Source organism: Macaca fascicularis, chromosome 9 (assembly GCF_037993035.2).
Source record: "Macaca fascicularis isolate 582-1 chromosome 9, T2T-MFA8v1.1".
NCBI lineage: Eukaryota > Metazoa > Chordata > Mammalia > Primates > Cercopithecidae > Macaca > Macaca fascicularis.
In genome coordinates, this window is record NC_088383.1 from 112232432 (window position 1) to 112257751 (window position 25320).

General features: G+C 46.7%; 1 protein-coding gene across 4 annotated transcripts in view; it reads right to left on the reverse strand.

The window, feature by feature from the left end:
- Positions 1-25320, reverse strand: part of NT5C2 (5'-nucleotidase, cytosolic II) — a 195152-nt gene that overhangs the window by 105943 nt on the left and 63889 nt on the right. For 3 of the 4 annotated variants that reach the window (XM_065520166.2, XM_005566334.5, XM_005566332.5), the window contains exon 1: positions 477-513. The exons of the other annotated variant lie outside the window; for it this stretch is intronic. The gene's annotated coding sequence lies outside the window, so the exon portion shown is untranslated. Of the gene's footprint in view, positions 1-476; positions 514-25320 lie in introns of those variants that run through there. 4 annotated transcript variants of the gene reach the window in all.

The window sequence follows — 25320 nt, forward strand, 5'->3', positions numbered from 1 at the left end:
AGGACGGCCTCAGGGGTGGCCGGGGACAGCCCGGAATCAGCTGGAGGAAGTCAGCAGGACTGAGGAAAGGGCTACTACCCGCGTGAGGGAAGGGGGAACGGGCGGAACGCGGGGAACGGGCGGAACGCGGCGAACGGCCGCACTCGGAGGCTGAGGCGGGGTCCCAGCAAGCCGGCGGCTGGGAAACAATGGCGCGAGCGTGACGTGGGCCGGAGGCATCGCGGCGGCGCGGAGGAAGGGGCTGCCGTGGGGCGGGGGCCGCACCGAGGGAGTTGGCAGGCGTGCGGCGTCCGCGAACGCGCGGGCGGGGGCTCGGCCTAAGGAGAGGGGCCTGGGGTCCATGGTCCCTGGGGGCCGGAGGCGGGGGCAGGCGGCGGCCGCAACCCTGGGGTCGCGTGCTCGGCGGCGCACCTCCCCACCTAGCTCCCCGCTCGCCCGCTCCTTCCCCGCCCGCCCATGGGTCCCGCCGCACTCACCGGCTCCAGCGCACGGCAACAATCCCAGCGCGCAACTGCCGCAGCAGCCTCGGCGCGCGCCCTCCCCACCTTCGCCGCCCGGCACCGCCCCGCGCCGCCCTGCCGCTCACGCCCGGCCAGGGACCGGCGCGTTGTTCCGTCCCCCAGCTCCGCCGCAGAACTCGGCGAAGTCGACGCTCCCTGACCGCGCTGCGTCGGTCTCTCCCGCGGGTCTGGAGATCTTCAAACGACGGAACACCGGCTTTGCGCTTCTGAGGGTGACGCACGTTGACAACCTTTCCATCTCCTTTAGGTCTCCATCCCTTGGCATTCTGCCTGCGCCCCTCAGCCGGGCCCTGGGCTACCCTCTCCACTGCGTCTCATTCATCTGAAGCTTTTCTTTGGGAGAAGAGGGTATCCTTTTTCCCAGTCACTGAATGTTTTGGTCTAATGGACCTCAAGGACCTTCATGCGTCCACAACCCCATGGCACCCTCGAGTCCCCCTGATGGCTAAAAACACCAGCTTTGAAGTTTGTCAGTACGAGTTAGAGTCCCAGTACCACCACTTAACAAACTGTAACCTCGGGCGAGGTACCTGACCTCCTATACCCGGTGCCCACATTTGTAACACCGGGATAGGAAACAACAGTCTCCACATCAAAGGGTGTTGACGGGATGAAATCATACAATACAGGTGAGGCCTTCAGCAGGGTCCTGGCACACAGTAAGCACTCAATAAGTGTTCACCCCACCACCAGCAACTCAGCAGGAAGACTCCTCAAAAGCAGCCCGCTGTTTCCAGAGGACTGAATTCCTTGGTCCGGGCAGCTATCACCAGTGAGAAAATGTGTCTAAACTTCCACTCTCAGGGTCCAAATTCGATGCCTTGAAGCCACAGAGAACAAACATCTAATCTCTCTTGGGCCTTTGACTTTTCAGATACTTTACTTCTATCACCTCTGCCCAAGGTCTTCTCACTCCACATCAGTGTCTCCAGTTCCTTCCATTGTTCCTCCTCTGCCCTGGTTTTGAGGGTCTTTATCCCTCTCATGCAAATGGTAGATTTGACTGTGATTTCTTGAGAATATGTCACCCAAGACTGAACCAAATGTTTGTGGTATCATCAGAGCAAAGCAGGACTATAGCTTCCTCCTTTTGGGACCTATCGCTTTGCACTCCTGTGATAAAGTTCTTGGCACCCATACTGTTGACTCATATTGGGCTTGCAGTCAACCAAAACCTCCGCGTCTTTTTAGTAAATGCTCCACTGGAGCATTGCTACCCCTTCTTGTGCTTCTTAGCCAACTTCGCTTCGGGTCAGCTGAGGATAGACCTCAGGCCCCTCACCTTCTAAATTTCTCAGGATGTGTGGAAAAGAGGAATAGGGGTTGGAAGCTGGTGTAACACAATCTGTAAACCAAGTGCATTTGAAAAAAGTCCAGGGAAGTGGGGCATGATGGCTCATGCCTGTAATCCCATCACTTTGGGAAGTCGAGGTAGGTGGATCATTTGAGGTCAGCAGTTCAAGACCAGCCTGAACAACATGGCAAAACCCCATCTCTACTAAAACAAAAATTAGCTGGGCATGGTGGCGTGCACCTGTAGTCCCAGCTACTCGGGAGGCTGAGGTAGGAGAATCGCTTGAACCCGGGAGGCAGAGGTTGCAGTGAGCCAAGATCACACCACTGAACTCCAGCCTGGGCGACAGAGGGAGACTCCATCTCAAAAATAAAAGAAGAAAAGAAAAGAAAAAAGGCCAGGGTTTGTGTCTAAAGACCATGGTACTGAGAGAAAAACAAATATATAGACACATACAAATGAATGTGATCACAACTGGGAAAAAAAAAACTGCGCACACAAAAGACTACAGGGAAATATGTAATTGATTATGTTGTTTTCTCTCAGTGATAAGATGGAGTGATTTCTTCTTTGTACTTTTGTATTAATTTCTTAGGGTGTTTGTATTACTTTTATAATCAAGAACTTTGTTTTAAAAAATAAATCAGAAAAAAAGAATTTAAAAATCAGAGACATGGAATAACTTGAAAAAAAAACTGAAAACAAAGTTAAAAGATAACAGAATAAGGGGGAAATTATTTGCAATATGCAAAAGACAAAGGATTTGTCTCTAAAGGATTCTTAACAGATCAATAAGAAAAAGAATGAATATGTAATCTCAGCACTTTGGGAGGCCAAGGCTGGCATATCATGAGGTCAGGAGTTCGAGACTAGTCTGACCAACATGGCAAAACCCCGTCTCTACTAAAAATACAAAAATTAGCCAGGTGTGGTGGCGTACGCCTGTAATCTCAGCTACTCAGGAGGCTGAGGCAGGAGAATCGCTTGAACCTAGGAGGCAGAGGTTGCAGTGAGCCGAGATTGCACCACTGCACTCCAGCCTGGGTGACGGAGTGAAACTCTGCCTCAAAAAAAAAAAAAAGAGAGAAAATTTAGAATCAGCTAAATTGCCTACCAACAGAGGAATGGCTAACTAAAATGTAGAATATTTATATAATAAAATTCTATAGAGAATTTAAATGAAGCATGGGCAACACAGTGAGACCTCAACTCTACAAAAAGTTTTTAAAAATCAGCTGGAGGCCGGGCGCGGTGGCTCAAGCCTGTAATCCCAGCACTTTGGGAGGCCGAGACGGGTGGATCACGAGGTCAGGAGATCGAGACCATCCTGGCTAACACGGTGAAACCCCGTCTCTACTAAAAAATACAAAAAACTAGCCGGGCGAGGTGGCGGGTGCCTGTAGTCCCAGCTACTCGGGAGGCTGAGGCAGGAGAATGGCGGGAACCCGGGAGGCGGAGCTTGCAGTGAGCTGAGATCCGGCCACAGCACTCCAGCCTGGGCGACAGAGCGAGACTCCGTCTCAAAAAAAAAAAAAAAAAAAAAAAAAAAATCAGCTGGGCCTGGTGGCTCCAGCGTGTAGTTGCAACTGCTACTCAGGAGGCTGAGGTGGGAGGATCACTTGAGCCTGGGAGGTCAAGGCTGCAGTAAGCTGTGATTGTGCCACTGCACTCAAGCCTGGGTGACAGAGAAAGACCCTGTCTCAAAAAATAATAATAATAAATAAATAAAAGAATTGACTTTGATCTGCATTTATCAACATGGATATATCTCAGAGTCATATTTTGGAATAAAAATAGCAAGTTGCAAAATTATATATCTATATCTATCCATTATATATAGATAGATGGATAGTATCAATATTTAAAAAATTATTCCCCCAATGCAAAACTTCAGTTAATCATGAAAAAACATCAAATAAACCCAAATTGAGGGAATATTCTACAAAACACCTGACGTGTAATCTTCAAAAGTGTCAAGGTCATGAAAGCCAAGGAAAGACTGAGAAACTGTCAAAGATTATCCTATTCACAGATAGGAGACTAAAGAGATCTGATAACTAAACGCAATGTGGTATCCTGGAACACAAAAAGGACATTAGTGAAAAAACTGGTGAAACTGGAATAAGGTCTGTAGTTTTGTTATTAGTATTGTGCCAGTGTTAATTTGTTAGTTTTGAACCAGGATTACACAAATTGTTAACATTAAGAGAAGCTGGGTGAAGGGTATGTTGAAACTTTCTATACTAGCTCTGCAACTCCTCTGTAAATCTAAAATTATTTCAAAATAAAAAGCTAGAACAGAACACACATAAATAATACCATTATTCCCTATTAGCATACATTAGGTTTATGAAAGATTTTTAAAACAGGTCTGTAAAGCTACATTCCCAAAATATATCAGAAGTTATCTCTAAGCTAGGGATAAAGGACCATTATTTTATTGAGAGAATGTTCAAAGGGAGTATTAGCTTTCGTTTTAATGTTTTGGAAGATAAATGTAATTATGCATTGCTTTTGTAACAAAAAATTAATTCTTTTAAATGCAAAAGAATAGAACAATTTGGCCTCATGACTTTCAAGGGTAAGACAAGCCATGCCAACTCATGAAACAACCTTCTAACAGAGGGCTGGGAGGCTGAGGAACCATAAAGAGCTTGCTTGAGGTCTCTAAGTTGACATGAGCTGAAGAACCTGGGCACTGCTTGGCAAAAGAGGCCACCCCACTGTGGCCTTGGATGGTCTCTCATCAACTTCCTGCCCAGGCACTCATGTGACTCTCCTATCCACTCTGATCGACACTGTTTTCCCCAGAATACCAGAAACTCTGAGTCACCCAGAATAGGAGCAGCATTCACAAGCCACTCAACAGTTTTTCTGCTTCTTGGTAGAAGCTCTCCTCAAAACTATGCATTGAGTGCCTACTATGTGCCTAACACTGATGGATACAGACATGAGTTTCTGCCCTCATGGAGACTGCTGACTACTTGGAAGATGAACTCTAAATAAACAAAAAGTTGCTTTACTACAATTTTGATAAGTGCTATGCAGGAAAAGTAAAAGATGCTATGAGGGAGAACAAAATAGAGTCTAGAGTTAGGATCGGGTGAGGGTTGGGAAATAGTTCCCTGAGGAAATGACATCTCAGCTGAGATCTGAAGGATGAGTAGGATTCAGGTGAAAAAGTGAGAGGAGGGCCGGGTGCAGTGGCTCATATCTGTAATCCCAGCACTTTGGGAGGCTGAGACAGGAGGATCACTTGAGCTCAGGAGTTTAAGACCAGCCTGGACAACATAGCAAGACCCCATCTTAAAAAAAATTTTTTTTTTTAATTAACCCGGCATAGTGGCACACACCTATAATCCTAGCTACTTGGGAGGCTGAGGCAGGAGGATCACTTGAGTTTGAGGTTTCAGTGAGCTATGATTGGACCACTGCCCTCCTGCCTGAGTGACAGAATAACACCCTTTTTCAAAAAAAGAAAGAAAGAAAGAGAGAGAGAGAGAGAGGGATAAAGAGAAGGAGAGAAGGGAGGGAAGGAAGGAAGGCAGGGAGGGAGGGAGGGAGAGAGAGAGAAAGAAAAAGGAAGGAAGTAAGGAAGGAGGGAGGGAGGGAGGGGAGGAAAGGAAGGAAGGAAGGAAGGAAGGAAGGAAGGAGGAAAGGCAGGCAGCCAGGCAAAAATGAGGGCGAATTTGTTTGCAAGAGTGAAAGAGAAAACAGCCGGTGCCAGAGATGAGTCTTGTGCATCTGAGGAGCAACCCAAGCCTAAAGAGAAAGGGAGAAAGTGGCAAAAAATAGCCCTGGAGGGAGGCAAGGTCAAACCTGGCAGGGCACTGCAGACCATGTTAATGAACAGGAGCCCCAACCTTAAGTGTAATGGAGAGTAACTGAAGGGCATCAAGCAGAGTGGCAGGGATCAGATTCGCAGTTTAAATGTAATCAACAACTAACTGCCTCACATAGTTGTGAAAATTAATTCGTTTGAATCTAGCAAAAATCTCTCAGGTGCCTGTTGGAAACTTCCACTGGGTGTTTACAAAGTGAGAGAGACAAGATCTGCAACCTTTATCACAATTATTTTATTTGTTGAATATCTACCAGATGGTAGACACTGGAGATTCAAATTGATCCCCCACCCACACCTTGTTCCAGAGTTGCTGAACATTTCTTAAGGAAATCGGACACTTGGGCAAAAAATGAAGGCAGGTCATTGTAAGCCTCATGCCAGATTAGTGACCACAAAGATCTTCAGAGTTTCAGGAGAGATGGATTCTCAAGGATATAGGAGAGTCAGAATCAAATACATACACTTCATACCCACAGATATAATATTTTAATGGAAAATAACACGCATTGGCAAGGATATGGAGAAATTTGAACGCTCGTGCATTGTTGGTCATTCCTCGAAAAAATTAAACTAATGACTCAGCAATTCTGCTACTAAGTAGATACCCAAAATAATTAAAAATAGGGACTCAAACAGATACTTGTACACAAATATTCGTATCACCATTTTCACAATACCCAAAAGATAGAAATAACCCAAGTGTCCATCAACACATGAATGGATAAACAAGACATTGTATATACATACAATGGAATATTATTTGACCATAAAGAGGAATGAAGTTTTGGGCTTTGGCACTGTGGCTCATGCCTATAATCACAGCACTTTGGGAGGTGGAGGCAGGTGGATTACTTGCGGCCAGGAGTTTGAGACAAGCCTGGCCAATATGGCAAAACCCCATCTCTACTCAAAATACAAAAATTAGCTGGGTTCATACAGTAATCCCAGCTACTAGGGAGGCTGAGGCACAAGAATGGCTTAAATTCGGGAGGTGGAGGTGGCAGTGAGCTGAGATCATGCCACTGCACTCCTGCCTGGGTGACAGAGCAAGATTCTGTCTCAGAAATAAATGAATGAATGAATGAAGTTTTGATACGTGCTACAACTTGGATGAACCTTGAAAACATTATGCAGCCAGGTGTGATGGCTCACACCTGTAATCCCAGCACTTTGGGAGGCTGAGGCAGGTGGATCACTTGAGGTCAGGAGTTCGAGACCAGCCTGACCAACATGGCGAAACCTCATCTCTGCTAAAAATACAAAAATTAGCTGGACCTGGAGGGACATGCTTGTAATCCCAGCTACTTGGAAGGCTGAGGCGGGGTGACCACTTGAATCCAGGAGACAGAGGTTGCAGTGAGCTGAGATTGTGCCACTGCACTCCAGCCTGGAGGACAGAGAGAAACTCTGTCTCAAAAAAGAAAAAGAAAAAAAAATGCTAAGAGAAATAAGCCAGATACAATGGGACAAATATTATATGATTCCACTTATATGAAACAGCTAGAATCCCTCAAATTCACAGAGACAGAAAGCAGATCAGCAGTCACCAGGGATTGGGGGAAGAAAGGAGTGGAGAATTATTGCTTAATGGTGACAGTGTTTCTGTTTGGGGTGATGAAAACATTTTGGACACAGACAGTGGTGAGGGTTGCACCACATTGTGAATGTAACGCCACTGAATAGTACTCTTAAAAATGGTTAAAACGGCCTAGTTTATGTTATATATATTTTACCACAGTAAAAAATAAATAAATAAATAAATTATAACTTTCCAAAAAGGAATCAAATATATAAATAGCACTGTTTACTCCATGTTCACCTGACTTCTTCCAAATTTCCATTTTCCAGTTCATAGAACACCCCAGGTCTCCTTGTCCCTACATTAAACTGTTTCTCTACCTGAAAGCCTCTTTTCACCTTTCTAACTTGTATTCATCCTGAAGGCCTTAACTCAAATGTTTCTCAGAGGCATTCCCTAATCCCCAACCCAATCTACCTGAAATCCCCTCCAGTTATTTTCTTTCGTGCTGCCCTGTACCTTCCGTTCCCTTCTCTAACTTACCACAGTTGCAATGAAAGAAATATTTGTGTGATATGTTATCTGCCTGCGCAATATTGCCTGTAAGCTCCAAGAGGGCAGGGACAGTCTGTCTTGTTCACTGAGAGGGAGACAGAACTTAGCCCAGGGTCTGACACACTGGGGATTCCCTATATATTTTTTAATAAATTAATTAGTAACTAAATGACTGCGTGATGGGATTGTGAGTAGAATTTACTTTAATGCCTTTTACGGTGCTGTAAATTGGATTAAATTATTTAAACAAAAGAAGGGGCCGGGCACAGTGGCTTACACCTGTAATCCCAGCACTTTGGGAGGCCAAGGTGGGCAGATCACAAGGTTAGGAGTTCAAGACCAGCCTGGCCAACATAGTGAAACCCCATCTCTACTAAAAATACAAAAAATTAGCCAGTGTGGTGGCAGATGCTGTAATCCCAGATACTAAGGAGCCTGAGGCAGGAGAATTGCTTGAACCCAGGAGGCGGAGGTTGCAGTGAGCGGAGATGGCCACATTGCACTCCAGCCCGAGCGACAGTGAGAGACCCCATCTCAAAAAAAAAAAAAGAGGAAGCAAACCAGGGCTCTCATTCGTGGAGAAAAGAGTGATCAGACTGCTACTGTGTCTATACAGAAAGAAGTAGACATAAGAGACTCCATTTTGTTCTGTATTTGAGATGCTGTTAATCTGTGACCCTACCCCCAACCTTGTCCTTGAAAGAGACCTGTGCTGTGGTGACTCAAAGTTTAAAGGATTTTGGGCTGTGCAGGGTGTGCTTTGTTAATTTTGAGACGGAGTCTCGCTCTGTCGCCCAGGCTGGAGTGCAGTGGCGCGATCTCGGCTCACTGCAAGCACCGCCTCCCGGGTTTATGCCATTCTCCTGCCTCAGCCTCCTGAGTAGCTGGGACTACAGGCGCCCGCCACCTCGCCCGGCTAGTTTTTTGTATTTTTTTAGTAGAGATGGGGTTTCATTGTGTTCGCCAGGATGGTCTCGTTCTCCTGACCTCATGATCCGCCCATCTCGGCCTCCCAAAGTGCTGGGATTACAGGCTTGAGCCACCGCGCCCAGCCATCACCATTCTCTTAATCTCAAGTACCCAGGGACACGTACACTGCCAAAGGTCACAGGAACCTCTGCCTAGGAAAGCTAGATATTGTCCAAGGTTTCTCCCCATGTGATAGTCTGAAATATGGCCTCGTGGGAAGGGAAAGACCTGATCGTCCCCTAGCCTGACACCTGTGAAGGGTCTGTGCTGAGGAGGACTAGTATAAGAGGAAAGAAGGCCTCTTGGCAGTTGAGATAGAGAAAAGCATCTGTTTCCTGCCCATCCCTGGGCAATGGAAGATTTCGGTGTAAAACTCGATTGTCTGTTCTGTTTACTGAGAAAGGAGAAAACCGCCTTAGGGCGAAAGGTGGGACTTGCTAGCGCAATGCTGCTCTAGATGCACAAAAAAGATTTATGGAGATGTTTGCATATGCATATCAAGGCACAGCACTTTCCCTTAAACTTATGTCACAGAGATCTTTATTCATATGTCTTACTGCTGACCTTCTCCCTACGAGGATCCTATTATCCTGCCACTTCCCTTTTTCTAAGATGGTAAAGATAATGGTCAATAAATACTGAGGGAACTTAGAGACCGGTGCTGGCGTGGGTCCTCTGTATGCTGAGCGCTGGTCCGCTGGGCCCACTTTTTCCTTCTCTATACTTTGTCTCTGTGTCTCATTTCTTTTCTCAAGTCTCTCGTTCCACCTAACGAGAAACACCCACAGGTGTGGAGAGGCAGGCCACCCCTTCACTCATTTTTTTTTTGTCGTTATTGAGATGGAGTCTCGCTCTGTCGCCCAGGCTGGAGTGCAGTGGCACAATCTTGGCTCACTGCAACCTCCACCTCCTGGGTTCAAGCAGTTCTCCCACCTCAGCCTCCCAAGTAGCTGAGACTACAGGCACACACTACCACGTGTGGCTAATTTTTGTATTTTTAGAAGAGACAGGGTTTCACTATGTTGGCCAGGCTGGTCTCGAACTCCTGACATCAAGTGATTCACCCACCTCAGCCTCCCAAAGTACTGGGATTACAGGTGTGAGCCACCAAGCCCGGCCAGCTCTCATTCTTACATTCCTGCCTCTACCCTGTAAAGCTGCAGCCCTCTCTTATAGCAGGAACCTGAGCGAATCACTAGTACAGTTTGTTTCCAGGTAGATCTAAAATATCAACAACCATTCCAACCTTAGTCTCTAAATATCCATCTAAATAAGTGATAAGTTGCTGCACTTAAAATGAAACACCTCTTCCCTGTGCAACCAGAACCCATATTCCTCCTCCAGAGCAGTTCAGCCCACCTGAGCATTTCACATATTTGGGGTTAGCAGCGCTTATATTAGAACTAAAGCCTCAGGCTGGGTGCGGTAGCTCACACCTGTAATCCCAGCACTTTGGAAGGCCAAGGTGGGTGGATCACTTAAGGTCAGGGGTTCAAGATCAGCCTGGCTAACATGGTGAAACCCCATCTCTACTAAAAACACAAAAATTAAGTGGGCATGGTAGAATGCTCCTGTAGTCCCAGCTACTCAGGAGGCTGAGGCAGGAGAATCGCTTGAACCCAGGAGACGGGCACTGCAGTAAACTGAGATCATGAGATTGTGCCACTGTACTCTCGCCTGGGCAATAGAGCAAATGAGACTCTGTCTCAAAACAAACAAGCAAAACAAAATAAAACAAAACCAAAAAAACACCAAAGCCTCAGGTAAACTCATGTCAAGAGTGAAAAAGTGGCCGGGCGCGGTGGCTCAAGCCTGTAATCCCAGCACTTTGGGAGGCCGAGACGGGCGGATCACGAGGTCAGGAGATCGAGAGCATCCTGGCTAATACGGTGAAACCCCGTCTCTACTAAAAATACAAAAAATTAGCCGGGCGAGGTGGCGGGCGCCTGTAGTCCCAGCTACCCGGGAGGCTGAGGCAGGAGAATGGCGTAAACCCGGGAGGCGGAGCTTGCAGTGAGCTGAGATCCAGCCACTGCACTCCAGCCTGGGCGACAGAGTGAGACTCCGTCTCAAAAAAAAAAAAGAGTGAAAAAGTACATTTACTTGTCTATTCGAAAAGCCAATTCTTCTGGTATGTACAGGTAAGTTTCTACTATTTGTCAGTGAGAGCATTTCCTAATTGATTTAATTTTCTCATCTTGGCATTCCACATCTACCTCAGTAAACAATTTTCTATGCTAACAAGAAGCTAAACAAACATATAATTATTTTTGAGATAAGAAATGCAAATAAAAGCTGATCTAATGAATTTGTTTTCTGGATGTGGACACTTGTGGAAACTGAAAAACGTGACAACTCAGAAAGAAGACAGTTTGCCCACAACAGCTTTTACATAAACACATTTTAGCCCACATACCACTGATTCTCTCAGCCCACAAGCCATTGTCTTCTCTCTGCTTTTACTTTTTTACATTTTACATATATTTCATGAACTGCTGGGCACGGTGGCTCAAGCCTGTAATCCCAGCACTTAGGGAGGCCAAGGCGGGTGGATCACCTGAGGTCAGGAGTTCAAGACTAGCCTGGCCAACATGGTGAAACCCCGTCTCTACTAAAAATACAAGAATTAGCTGGGCTTGGTGGCAGATGCCTGTAATTTCAGCTACTCAGGAGGCTGAGGCAGGAGAATCACTTGAACCTGGGAGGCGGAGGTTGCAGTGAGCCAAGATTGTGCCATTGCACTCCAGCCTGGGCAACAAGAGCAAAACAAAACCCTGTCTAAAAAAAAAAAAAAAAAAAAATTGCATGAACCAGAGAGTGCAAGGCAAACCAGCGACCACAGACATTGGGAAACTTTTGATCACAAGTAACAGGAAACCCAGTCAAAATGGCTTAAATAATAAGGAAGTTCAGAGGTATGGTACGCTCTGGGGTAAATATTCAGTAGTCAATATTGCCGTTAAGAACCAAGTTTCAGCCAGGAGCAGTGGCTCATGCCTGTAATCTGAACACTTTGAGAGGCCGAGGTGGACAGATGGCTTGAGCTCAGGAGTTCGAGACCAGCCTGGGCAACATGGCAAAACTCTGTCTCTACAAAAAATGTTTAAAATTAAGTGGACATAGTCATGTGTGCCTGTAGTCCCAGCTACTCAGGAGGCTAAAATGGAAGGATCACTTGAGCCTGGGAGGTAGAGGCTGCAGTGAGAAGAGAATATGCCCACCACACTCCAGCCTGGGTGGCAGAATGACACCCTTATCTCAAAAAAAAAAAAAAAAAAAAAAGGACCAAGTTTTGTCTCTGTGCCCTGTAGCCCTGAAAGTTTGCTTCATCTTACAATGTGTAGGATGGCTTCAAGTTTCCTCCCTCATGTCAACAAAGCACAGACACCTCTCCTCCACAACAGTCCTTCCTTTCAACCTAATTGGAATTAATTAAGAAACATGCAGACCTCTCAGACTAAAAGTCATTGCCAAGGAAGGATCATACACTGACAAATTAGATATTGTCCCTGGGGCTGGAGATGGAAAGGATACTTAAGCAAAACTGCAATTTTTCTTTTTTTTTTTTTTTTTTTTTTGAGACGGAGTCTCGCTCTGTCACCCAGGCTGGAGTGCAGTGGCCGGATCTCAGCTCACTGCAAGCTCCGCCTCCCGGGTTTACGCCATTCTCCGGCCTCAGCCTCCCGAGTAGCTGGGACTACAGGCGCCCGCCACCTCGCCCGGCTAGTTTTTTGTATTTCTTAATAGAGACGGGGTTTCACCGTGTTAGCCAGGATGGTCTCGATCTCCTGACCTCGTGATCCGCCCGTCTCGGCCTCCCAAAGTGCTGGGATTACAGGCTTGAGCCACCGCGCCCGGCCGACTGCAATTTTTCATAGGGAGAAGGGGTGGAGAGTAGATGTAAGTAGGCAGCCAAGAGTATCCACTACAACTAGCAAAACTGAATATGCCCAAGCCTTGGGTTAAGAGTAGTACTAGAGAAATAGAAAAACCACACATTGGATGTCACACATCCACTGATCTACTGGTTCTTAAACTTTTTTTTTTTTTTTTTTGAGACAGGGTCTGGCTCTGTTGCCCAGACTGGAGTGCAGTGGCACAATCTCAGCTCATTGCAACTTCCGCCTCCTGGACTCAAGCCATCCTCCCACCTCAGCCTCCCAAGTAACTGGGACTACAGGTGCATGCCACCACACCCAGCTAATTTTGGTATTTTTTGTAGAGAGAGGGTTTTGCTATGTTGGCCAGCATGGTCTCTAACTCCTGAGCCAAGTGATCTCCCCGCCTTGGCCTCCCAAAGTGCTGGGATTACAGGCATCAGCCACCGCACTAGGCCTGCTCTACTGGTTTTTTTTTTTTTTTTTTTTTTGAGACAGAGTCTTGCTCTGTCCCCCAGGCTGGAGAGCAGTGGCGCGATCTGGGCTCACTGCAAGCTCCGCCTCCCGAGTTCACGCCATTCTCCTGCCTCAGCCTCCCAAGTAGCTGGGGACTACAGGCGCCCACCACCTCGCCCGGCTAGTTTTTTGTATTCTTTTTAGTAGACGGGGTTTCACTCTGTTAGCCAGGATGGTCTCGATCTCCTGACCTCGTGATCCGCCCGTCTCGGCCTCCCAAAGTGCTGGGATTACAGGCTTGAGCCACCGTGCCTGGCCGCTCTACTGGTTCTTAACCCCACGAGAGTTAACTCACCATTAGCGACTGGCTCATGACAGCAGTGATTCTCAGAAACATCAGGAAGCCTATATTCTTGGTGGTGTTCTTTATGTCCTGAGTGTCTCCTTGCAAGAGAGAGAATGGTATGTCTCAGTGATGTAAAGAACCTAGTCCTGCACCTTAGCCATCCTCTCTAGTCCTGGTTCATGCTGTCCCCTTCTTGGATCCCACCCTGGTCCTTCACAGTGATCTTGAGCTGAATTTCCCAATTTGGGAAATTTACCTTGGGAGTCTCAGAGTACATTTTGGTATGACATCTCTATGAGATATTAATAGATGTTACTTAGAAAAAAAGTTCCAGGCCAGGCACTGTGGCTCTCACCTGTAAACCCAGCCGTTTGGAAGGCTGAGGCAGGAGTATTGCTTGAGCCCAGAAGTTGAAGACCAGCCTGGGCAACATAGGTAGATCACATATCCACAAAAAAAATTTTTTTAAGTTAGCTGACAGCTGGGCATGGTGGCTCATGCCTTTAATGCCAGCACTTTGGGAGGCTGAGGAGGGCTGATCAGGAGGTCAATAGATCGAGACCATCCTGGCCAACACTGTGAAACCCTGTCTCTACTAAAAACACAAAAACTAGCTGAGTGTGGTGGTGCACACCTGTAGTCCCAGCTAAGGAGGCTAAGGCAGGAGAATTGCTTGAACCTGGGAGGCAGAGGTGGCAGCGAGCCAAAATCACACCACTGCACTCCAGCCTGGTGACAGAGCAAGACTCCATCTCAAAAAAAAAAAAAAAGTTAGCCAGCTGTGATGGCTTGTAGCTGTAGTCCCAGCTACTCAGGAGGCTGAAGTGGGAGGCTCGCTTGAGTCCAGGAGGTCAAGGCTGCAGTGAGCCATGATTAAGCCACTGCACTCCAGCCTGGGTGACAGAGTGAGACCTGTCTCAATTGAAAAAAGAAAAGAAAAAAAGAAAGAAAAAAGTTCCATGCTTGTTGAAATCTTGAAAGACCTATTTAAACACTTAGCTCTGAAAAAACTTGGGCATTTATCAGTATAAATTCCTAGTTCAGCACATTCACTGTGTCTTTTAAAGATTGTAAGGCCTTTGTAAACAAGAAAATGGCTCTGGTGAGATGGGTTTATATAGGGATTTGTAACAGGACGCACTGTATTTTTTTAATCAGTGGTTCTCAAATTTCATCAGGCATAGCTGCCTGGGGAATTTTCTAAAAGGCAGATTCCATACCCTATCTCAATCTTAGCAATCATGAATCTCTGACCTGGGGTCCTAGGAATTCAAAATTTAAACAAATTCCTAAGTAATTCTGATGCAAGTAGTCCCTCTGTTCTCTGAAAATGTTAACTATCTGCCTCACCCCTGCTTGTGACAGCAATCAATGTTGCCATGGTAGCAGCCAATCTGAGACACCCCCAGCTGCCTGCTGCCCAGGCAACATTGAGTTCATGGGTCTCTTTCTTGTTTGCTAGCCCAAAGGGCCACCTTGAAAAATAATCTTCTGAGTACTATAAAAACTATACAATTGACCCAAAGAAACTGACTCACTGTTGCAGGATCAGGGATTATAAATCCCTATGTCACCTCATTTTCAGAGTATTAGTCTCTTCAGCACCTTTTGTGGCTCCAATTCAGATGTCTGATGCTAGGCGTCAATGTCTGTATTTCATTGGCATGAATAGGGTGCAGTCCCTGAAACTCGGACAGTTTTCCAAGCCTACCATGATCTAGGTGTCAGGCCTCTGAGCCCAAGCTAAGCCATCATATCCCCTGTGACCTGCACGCATACATCCAGATGGCCTGAAGCAAGTGAAGAATCACAAAACAAGTGAAAATGGACAATTCCTGCCTTAACTGATGACATTCTACCATTGTGATTTGTTCCTGCCCCACCTTAACTGAGTGATTAACCTTGTGAATTTCCTTCTCCTGGCTCAGAAGCTCCCCCACTGAGTACTTTGTGACCCCTGTCCCTGACTGCAAGAGAAAAACCCCCTTTGACTGTAATTTTCCACTACCCACCTAAATCTTATAAAATTGCCCCACCCCATCTTCCTTGCTGACTCCTTTTTCGGACTCAGCCCGCCTGTACCTAGGTGAAATAAACAGCTTTATTGCTCATACAAAGCCTGTTTGGTGGTCTCTTCAAATGCATGTGCGTGACATTTGGTGCTGTGACTCGGATCAGGGGACCTCTGTTGGGAGATAAATCCCCTGTCCTGCTCTTTGCTCTGTGAGAAAGATCCATCTATGACCTCGGATCCTCAGACCAACCAACCCAAGGAACATCTCACCAATTTTAAATCAGGTAAGCTGCCTCTTTTTACTCTCTTCTCCAACCTCTCTCACTATCCCTCAGCCTCTTTCTCCTTTCAATTTTGGTGCCACCCTTCAATCTCTCCCTTCTCTTAATTTCAGTTCCTTTCCTTTTCCAGTAGAGACAGAGGAGATGTGTTTTATCCATGAACCCAAAACTCTGGTGCTGGTCATGGACTTGGGAAGACAGTCTTCCTTCAGTGTTTAATCACTGTGGGGACAATTACCCATGTTTCAGAGGTGTCTGATTACCGCGGGGATGCCTGGCCTTGATCCTTCACCTTGGTGGCAAGTACCACTTTCCCTGGGTGGCAAGCACCACCTCCCTGGGGGGCACATACCCCCACACCCCTTCTCTCTGTGTGTCTACCCTCTCTTTTCTCTGGGCTTGCCTCCTTCACTATGGACAACCTTCCACCCTCCATTCCTCCCTCTTCTCCCTTAGCCTGTGTTCTCAAGAACTTAAAACCTCTTCAACTCACACCTGACCTAAAACCTAAACACCTTATTTTCTTCTGCAACACCGCTTGGCCCCAATACAAACTTGATAATGGCTCTAAATGGCCAGAAAATGGCACTTTCGATTTCTCCATCCTACAAGACCTAGATAATTTTTGTCAAAAAATGGGCAAATGGTCTGAGGTACCTTACATCCAGGCATTTTTCACACTTTTCCCTCCCTAGTCTGTTCCCAATGCGATTCGTCCCAAATCCTCCTTCTTTCCCTCCCGTCTGTCCCCTCAGTCCCAACCCCAAGCGTCACTGAGTCTTTCCAATCTTCCTTTTCTACCGAGCCATCTGACTTCTCCCCTCCTCCCCAGACTGCTCCTTAGGTGGCTTCCTGCCAGGCTGAGTCAGGCTCCAATTCTTCCTCAGCCTCCACTCCTCCACCCTATAATCCTTCTATCACCTCCCCTCCTCACACCCAGTCCAGCTTACAGTTTCGTTCTATGACTAGGTCTCACCCACCTGCCCAACAATTTCCTCTTAGAGAGGTGGCTGAAACTGAAGGCATAGTCAGGGTACATGTGCCTTTTTCTCTATCAGACCTCTTTCAGAACAGTCAGCATTTAGGCTCTTTCTCATCAGACCCCACTAAATATATACAGCAGTTCCAATATCTAACTCTGTCCTACAATTTAACTTGGAGTGACTTAAATGTCATCCTAACTTCCACCCTCTCCCCAGATGAACGGGAAAGAGTTTTTTCTCTAGCCCAATCTCACACTGACAACCGCTGGCTTCACGAGCCAGACCTCCAAGAAGGCATTAGAGCAGTTCCCCGAGAGGATCCCCAACGGAACTACCAGGCAGATTCTCCATGTATAGTTAGTCAAGATTACACGATTTCCTGCCTAGTTGAAGGACTTAAAAAGGCAGCTTACAAAGCTGTTAATTATGACAAGCTTAAATAAACTACCCAAGATAAAGATGAAAACCCAGCCCAGTTCATGGCTCGTTTGGCAGCAACCCTGAGACGCTTTACAGCCCTAGACCATGAAGGGTCAGAAGGCTGTCTCATTCTAAATAGGCTTTTTTTTTTTTTTTTTTTTTTTGAGACGGAGTCTCGCTCTGGCACCCAGGCTGGAGTGCAGTAGCCAGATCTCAGCTCACTGCAAGCTCCGACTCCCGGCTTCACGCCATTCTCCTGCCTCAGCCTCCTGAGTAGCTGGGACTACAGGCGCCCGCCACCTCGCCCGGCTAGTTTTTTTGTATTTTTTCGTAGAGACGGGGTTTCACGGGGTTAGCTAGGATGGTCTTGATCTCCTGACCTCGTGATCCGCCTGTCTCGGCCTCCCAAAGTGCTGGGATTACAGGCTTGAGCCACCGCATCTGGCCTAAATAGGCATTTTATCACCCATTTAGTTCCTGACATTAGAAAAAAGCTTCAAAAATTAGAATCCGGCCCTCAAATCCCACAATAGGAATTAATCAACCTCACCTTCAAGGTGTACAATAATAGAGAGGTGGCAGCCAGACAGCAACACATTTCTAAGTTACAATTATTTGCCTCTGCTGCGAGACAAAACCCAGCCACACCTCCAGCACACAAGAACTTCAAAATGCCTAAGCCGCAGTGGTCAAGCAGTCCTACAGGACCTCCTCCATCAGGATCTTGCTTCAAATGCCAGAAATCTGGCCACTGGGCCAAGGAATGCCTGCAGCCCGGGATTCCTCCCAAGCCGTGTCCTATCTTTGCAGGGACCCATGGGAAATCAGACTGCCCAGCTCGCCCGGCAGCCACTGTTAGAGCCCCTAAAGCTCTGGCCCAAGGCTCTCTGACTGACTGCTTCCCAGATCTCCTCAGCTTGGTGGCTGAAGACTGACACTGCCCGATTGCCTTGGAAGCCCCCTGGACCATCACGGATGCCAACCTTCGGGTAACTCTCACAGTGGAGGGTAAGTTCATCTCCTGTTTAATTGATACAGGGGCTACCCACTCAACATTACCTTCTTTTCAAGGACCTGTTTCCCTTGCGCCCATAACTGTTGTGGGTATTGACGACCAAGCTTCAAAACCCCTTAAAACTCCCCCACTCTGGTGCCAACATGGACAACATTATTTTATGCACTCTTTTTTAGTTATCCCCACATGCCCAGTTCCCTTATTTATTTATTTATTTATTTATTTATTTATTTAGAGACAGAGTCTCATTCTGTTGCCCAGGCTGGAGTGCAGTGGCGTGATCTCCACTCACTGCAAGCTCCACCTCCTGGGTTCATGCCATTCTCCTGCCTCAGCCTCCCAAGTAGCTGGGAATACAGGCACCTGCCACCATGCCCAGCTAATTTTTTTTTTTTTTTTTTGTATTTTTAGTAGAGACGGGGTTTCACCATGTTAGCAAGGATGGTCTGTATCTCCTGACCTCATGATCCACCCGCCTCAGCCTCCCAAAGTGCTGGGATTACAGGCATGAGCCAATGCGCCCAGCCCCAGTTCCCTTATTAGGCCAAGACATTTTAACCAAATTATATGCTTCCCTGACTATTCTTGGACTACAGCCAAATCTCATTGCTGCCCGTCTTCCCAACCCAAAGCCTCTTTCATGTCTTCCTCTCATATCCCCACACCTTAACCCACAAGTATGGGATACTTCTACCCACTCCCTAGCAACCAATCACATGGCCATTACTATCCCACTAAAATCTAATCACCCTTACCCTGCTCAACGCCAGTATCCCATCCCACAACAGACTTTAAGCGGATTGAAGCCTGTTATCACTCGCCTGCTACAGCATGGGTTTCTAAAACCTATAAACTCTCCTTACAATTCCTGCATTTTACCTGTCCAAAAAGCAGACAAGTCTTGCAAGTTAGTTCAGGATCTGCACCTTATCAACCAAATTGTCTTGCCTATCCACCTGTGGTGCCAAATCCATATACTCTCCTATCCTCAATACCTCCCTCCACAACCCCTCCACAACCCATTATTCGGTTCTGGATCTCAAACATGCTTTCTTTACTATTTCTTTGCACCCTTCATCTCAGCCTCTCTTCGCTTTCACTTAGACTGACCCTGACACCCATCAGTCTCAGCAACTTACCTGGGCTGTACTGCTACAAGACTTCTTTGACAACCCCCATTACTTCAGTAAAGCACTTTCTCATGATTTACTTTCTTTCCATCCATCTGCTTCTCACCTTATTAAATATTTTGACAAGCTTCTACTTTATAGCCCCTCCTACAAATCTTCCCAACAGGACACCCTCCTGCTCCTCCAACATCTATTCTCAAAAGGATATCACGTATCACCCTCTAAAGCCCAAATTTCTTCCTCATCCATTACATATCGCAGCATAATTCTTTTTTTTTTTTTTTTTTTTTTTTTTTTGAGGCGGAGTCTCGCTCTGTCGCCCAGGCTGGAGTGCAGTGGCGAGATCTCGGCTCACTGCAAGCTCCGCCTCCCGGGTTCCCGCCATTCTCCTGCCTCAGCCTCCCGAGTAGCTGGGACTACAGGCGCCGCCACCACGCCTGGCTAATTTTTTTGTATTTTTAGTGGAGATGGGGTTTCATTGTGTTAGCCAGGATGGTCTCGATCTCCTGACCTCGTGATCCGCCCGTCTCGGCCTCCCAAAGTGCTGGGATTACAGGCTTGAGCCACCGCGCCCGGCCACGCAGCATAATTCTTCATAAAAACACACATGCTCTCCCTGCTGATCATGTCCGGCTAATCTTCAAAACCCCAATCCCTTCTACCAAACAATAACACCTTCCCTTCCTAGGCATAGTTAGGTACTTCTGCCTTTGGATACCTAGTTTTACCATCCTAACTAAACCTTTATATAAACTGACAAAAGGAAACCTAGCTGACCCCATAAATCCTAAATCATTTCCCCACTCCCCTTTCCATTCCTTAAAAAACAGCCCTAAAAGCTGCTCCCACACTAGCTCTCCCTAATTCATCCCAACCCTTTTCATTACACATAGCCGAGGTACAGGGTTGTGTGGTCAGGATTCTTACACAAGATCTGGGACCACACCCTGTAGCCTTTCTGTCCAAACAACTTAACCTTACTGTTTTGTTTTAGCCTAACACTCATATCTGAGTGAGGCAGCTGCTGCTGCATTAATACTTTTAGAGGCCCTCAAAATCTCAGACTATGCTCAACTCACACTCTACAGTTTTCATAACTTCCAAAATCGATTTTCTTGCTCACATCTGATGTACATACTTTCTGCCCCCCAGCTCCTTCAGCTATATTCACTCTTTGTTGAGTCTCCCACAATTACCGTTGTTCCTGGCCTGGACTTCAAACTGGCCTTCCACATTATTCTGGATACCACACCTGACCCCCATGACTGTATCTCTCTGATCCACCTGACATTCACTCTATTTCCCCATATTTCCTTCTTTCCTGTTCCTCACCCTGATCACACTTGGTTTATTGATGGCAGTTCCACCAGGCCTAATCTCCACTCACCAGCAAAGGCAGGCTATGCTATAGTAGTATCTTCCACATCTATCCTTGTGGCTACTGCTCTGCCGCCCTCCACTACCTCTCAGGAAGCCAAACTCATTGCCTTAACTTGAGCCCTCACTCTTGCAAAGGGACTACACGTCAATATTTATACTGACTCTAAATATGCCTTCCATATCCTGCACCACCATGCTGTTATATGGGCTGAAAGAAGTTTCCTCACTATGTAAGGGTCCTCCATCATTAATGCCTCTTTAATAAAAACTATTCTCAAGGCCGCTTTACTTCCAAAGGAAGCTGGAGTCATTCACTGCAAGGGCCATCAAAAGGCATCAGATCCTATGGCTCCGGGCAACACTTATGCTGATAAGGTAGCTAAAGTAGTAGTAAGCCGGGCGCGGTGGCTCAAGCCTGTAATCCCAGCACTTTGGGAGGCCGAGACGGGCGGATCACGAGGTCAGGAGATCAAGACCATCCTGGCTAACACGGTGAAACCCCATCTCTACTAAAAAATACAAAAAACTAGCCGGGCAAGGTGGCGGGCGCCTGTAGTCCCAGCTACTCGGGAGGCTGAGGGAGGAGAATGGTGTGAACCCAGGAGGCGGAGCTTGCAGTGAGCTGAGATCCAGCCACTGCACTCCAGCCTGGGCGACAGAGCAAGACTCAGTCTCAAAAAAAAAAAAAAAAGTAGCTAGCATTCTAACTTCTGTCCCTCACGGCCAGTTTTTCTCCTTCTCATCGATCACTCCCACATACTCTCCCAGTGAAACTTCCACCCGTCAGTCTCTTCCCACACAAGGCAAATGGTTCTTGGACCAAGGAAAATATCTCCTTCCAGCCTCACAGGCCCATTCTATTTTTTTTTTTTTTTTTTTTTTTTTTTTTTTGAGACAGAGTCTCGCTCTGTCACCCAGGCTGGAGTGCAGTGGCCGGATCTCAGCTCACTGCAAGCTCCGCCTCCCGGGTTCACGCCATTCTCCTGCCTCAGCCTCCCGAGTAACTGGGACTACAGGCGCCCGCCACCTCGCCCGGCTAGTTTTTTGTATTTTTTTTGGTAGAGACGGGGTTTCACCGTGTTAGTCAGGCTGGTCTCGATCTCCTGACCTCGTGATCTGCCTGTCTCGGCCTCCCTAAGTGCTGGGATTACAGGCGTGAGCCACCGCGCCCGGCTGGCCCATTCTAATCTGTTGTCATTTCATAACTTCCATGTAGGTTACAAACCGCTAGCCTGTACCTTAGAACCTCTCATTTCCTTTCCATCATGGAAATCTATCCTCAAGGAAATCACTTCTCAGTGTTCCACCTGCTATTCTGCTACTCCTCAGGGATTGTTCAGGCCCCCTCCCTTCCCTACACATCAAACTCGGGGATTTGCCCCTGCCCAGGACTGGCAAATTGACTTTATTCACATGCCCTGAGTCAGGAAACTAAAATATCTCTTGGTCTGGGTAGACATTTGTACTGGATGGGTAGAGGCCTTTCCCACAGGGTCCAAGAAGGCCACCGCGGTCATTTCTTCCCTTCTGTCAGACGTAATTCCTCGAGTTGGCCTTCCCACCTCTGTACAGTTCTATAATGGACCAGCCTTTATTAGTCAAGTCACTCAGGCAGTCTCCCAGGCCTTGGGCATTCAGTGGAATCTTCATGCTCTTTATTGCCCTCAATCCTCAGGAAAGGCAGAAAGAACTAATGGTCTTTTAAAGACACACCTCACCAAGCTCAGCCTCCAACTTAAAAAGGACTGAACAGTACTTTTACCACTTGCCCTTCTCAGAATTTGGGCCTGTCCTCAGGATTCTACAGGGTACAGCCCATTTGAGCTCCTGTATGGACGCTCCTTTTTATTAGGCCCCAGTCTCATTTCAGATACCAGCCCTCTAGGTGATTATCTTCCAGTCCTCCAGCAGGCTAGACAGGAAATTCACCAGGCTGCTAATCTTCTCTTGCCTACTCCAGATTCCCAGCCATATGAAGACACCCTAGCTGGATGATCAGTTCTTGCTAAGAATCTGACCCCTCAAACTACAATCTCAATGGACCAGACCCTACTTAGTCATCTATAGTACCCTAACTGCCATCTGCCTACAGGACCCTCTCCATTGGGTTCACTGTTCCAGAATAAAGCTGTGTCTGTTGGATAGCCAGTCTGATTTCTCCTCTTCCTCCTGGGAGTCGCATGTACTCTCTCCTACTTCCCTTAAACTCACCTGCATTCCTAAAGGATAATAGTAACCCTTATAAGTCTGATACATCCTTTCCTTTTTATTAGGTCTCGTCTTCCTTACCCTACTCTTTACAACAGGGCTTTATGCAGTCACCCCCACTACTTGGACTGCAACCCAAAAACGTGTCATCCCTACTATCTTCTGTCTAGTCATACTCCTATTCACCATTCTCAGCTACTCATAAATGCCCTGCCCTTGTTTACACTGCCAGTTTACACTTTTCCTCCAAACCATCGTACTGGATATCTCCTGGTACTATCCCCAGTCCACCACTCTTGACTCCCTCTTGGAGTGGATGGATGATCTTTGCTGACAGGGCACCCTCCAATACTTTCACCCTGATGAAGTCCTGTTCTTTGCTTTTATACTCACTCTTTTTCTCATTCTTGTTCTTACGCCACCCTCTACCTCTCCCCAGCTATCTCCACCACACTATTAATCTCACTCACTCTCTGCTAGCCATTTCTAATCCTTCTTTAACAAACAATTGCTGGCTTTGTATTTCTCTTTCCTCCGAAATCACTGAGACCTCAACTTACTGCTAAAAAAAGGGGACTGTATATTTTTAAATGATGAGTGTTGTTTTTACCTAAATCAATCTGTCCTGGTGTATGACAACATAAAAAACCTCAAGGATAGAGCCCAAAAACTCGCCAACCAAGCAAGTAATTATGCTGAACCCCCTTGGGCACTCTCTAAGTGGATGTCTTGGGTCCTCCCAATTCTTAGTCGTTTAATACCTATTTTTCTCCTTCTCTTATTCAGACCTTGTGCCTTCTGTTTAGTTTCCGAATTCATCCAAAACCTTATCCAGGCCATCATCAATCATTCTATATGACAAATGCTCCTTCAAACAACCCCACAATATCACCTCTTACCACAAAATCTTCCTCTAGCTTAATCTCTCCCACTCTAGGTTCCCACGCCACCCCTAACCCCACTCAAAGCAGTCCTGAGAAACATCGCCAATTATCTCTCCATACCACCTCTCCAAAATTTTCTCTGCCCCAAAACTTCAACACTATTTTATGGCATTTTTCTTATTAATATAAGAAGACAGGAATATCAGGCCTCTGAGCTCAAGCGAAGCCATCATATCCCCTCTGACCTGCATGTATACATCCAGATGGCCTGAAGCAAGTGAAGAATCACAAAACAAGTGAAAATGGCTGGTTCCTGCCTTACCTGATGACATTCCACCATTGTGATTTGTTCCTGCCTCACCTTAACTGAGCGATTAACCTTGTGAAATCCTGGCCAGGCACAGTGGCTCACGCCTGTAATCCCAGCACTTTGGGAGGCCGAGGTGGGCAGATCACAAGGTCAGGAGATGGAGACCATCCTGGCTAACATGGTGAAACCCCATCTCTACTAAAAATACAAAAAATTAGCTGGGCATGGCGGCATGTGCCTGTAGTCCCAGCTACTCAGGAGGCCGAGGCAGGAGGATGATATGAATACAGGAGGCAGAGCTGGCAGTGAGCTGAGATCGTGCCACTGCACTCCAGCCTGGGCAACAGAGCGAGACTCTGTCTCAAAAACAAAACAAAACAAAAAAAAACCTTGTGAAATTCCTTCTCTTGGCTCAGAAGCTCCCCCATTGAGCACCTTGTGACCACCACCCCTGCCCACAAGAGAAAAACCCCCTTTGACTATAATTTTCCTCTACCCACCCAAATCCTATAAAACTGCCCACCCCTATCTTCCTTGTTGATTCCTTTTTCGGACTCAGCCTGCCTACACCCAAGTAAAAATAAACAGCTTTATTGCTCACACAAAGCCTGTTTGGTGGTCCCTTCACACGGAAGTGCATGATACTAAGGTCCTCCCTTACCTGACACCTACAGCACTCCTGTTGTAACAAGCATCATCTTGGGTTCAGCGTAAATAAATCTCTCATTTGAGTGGCAAGTAGTTGAGTTTATAACTTTTACTTTCACCAAACCCAAAAGAGTTCATTTCAACTAATTCTTTGGTCAGATACTAGCCATTCATGCTTATAAGAAAAAGGATGGGTAAAGTACTAGGATCTGCATCTAACCTTAGCAGCATGGTAAGCAGAATAATGGCCTAATCCCCAGAACCTGTGATTATGTTACAATTACGTGGCAAAAGAGCATTAAGTTTGCAGGTGAAATTAACTATGCTAACTATATGGTATTAAATAGGAAGAGGAGCCTGAATTTTCCAGGAGGATCCAAGGATCCTAAAATGGGAAAGTGGGAAGGGGAGAGTCAGGGTCCAAGTGATGCATGTGAGAAAGATCTGACCTGCCATTGCAAGCTAGGAAGATGAGAGAAGACCGCAAGCCAAGGAATGCAGGAGGCCTCTAGAGGCTGGAAGACACAAGAAAACTGATTGCTCCCCAGAGTCTCCAGAAGGAATGCAGCCCTGCTGACACCCTGATTTCAGCTCATTGTAGCCCACTTCAGACTTCTGACTTCCAGAACTGTAGGATAATAAATTTGTGTTGTTTTAAGCCCCTA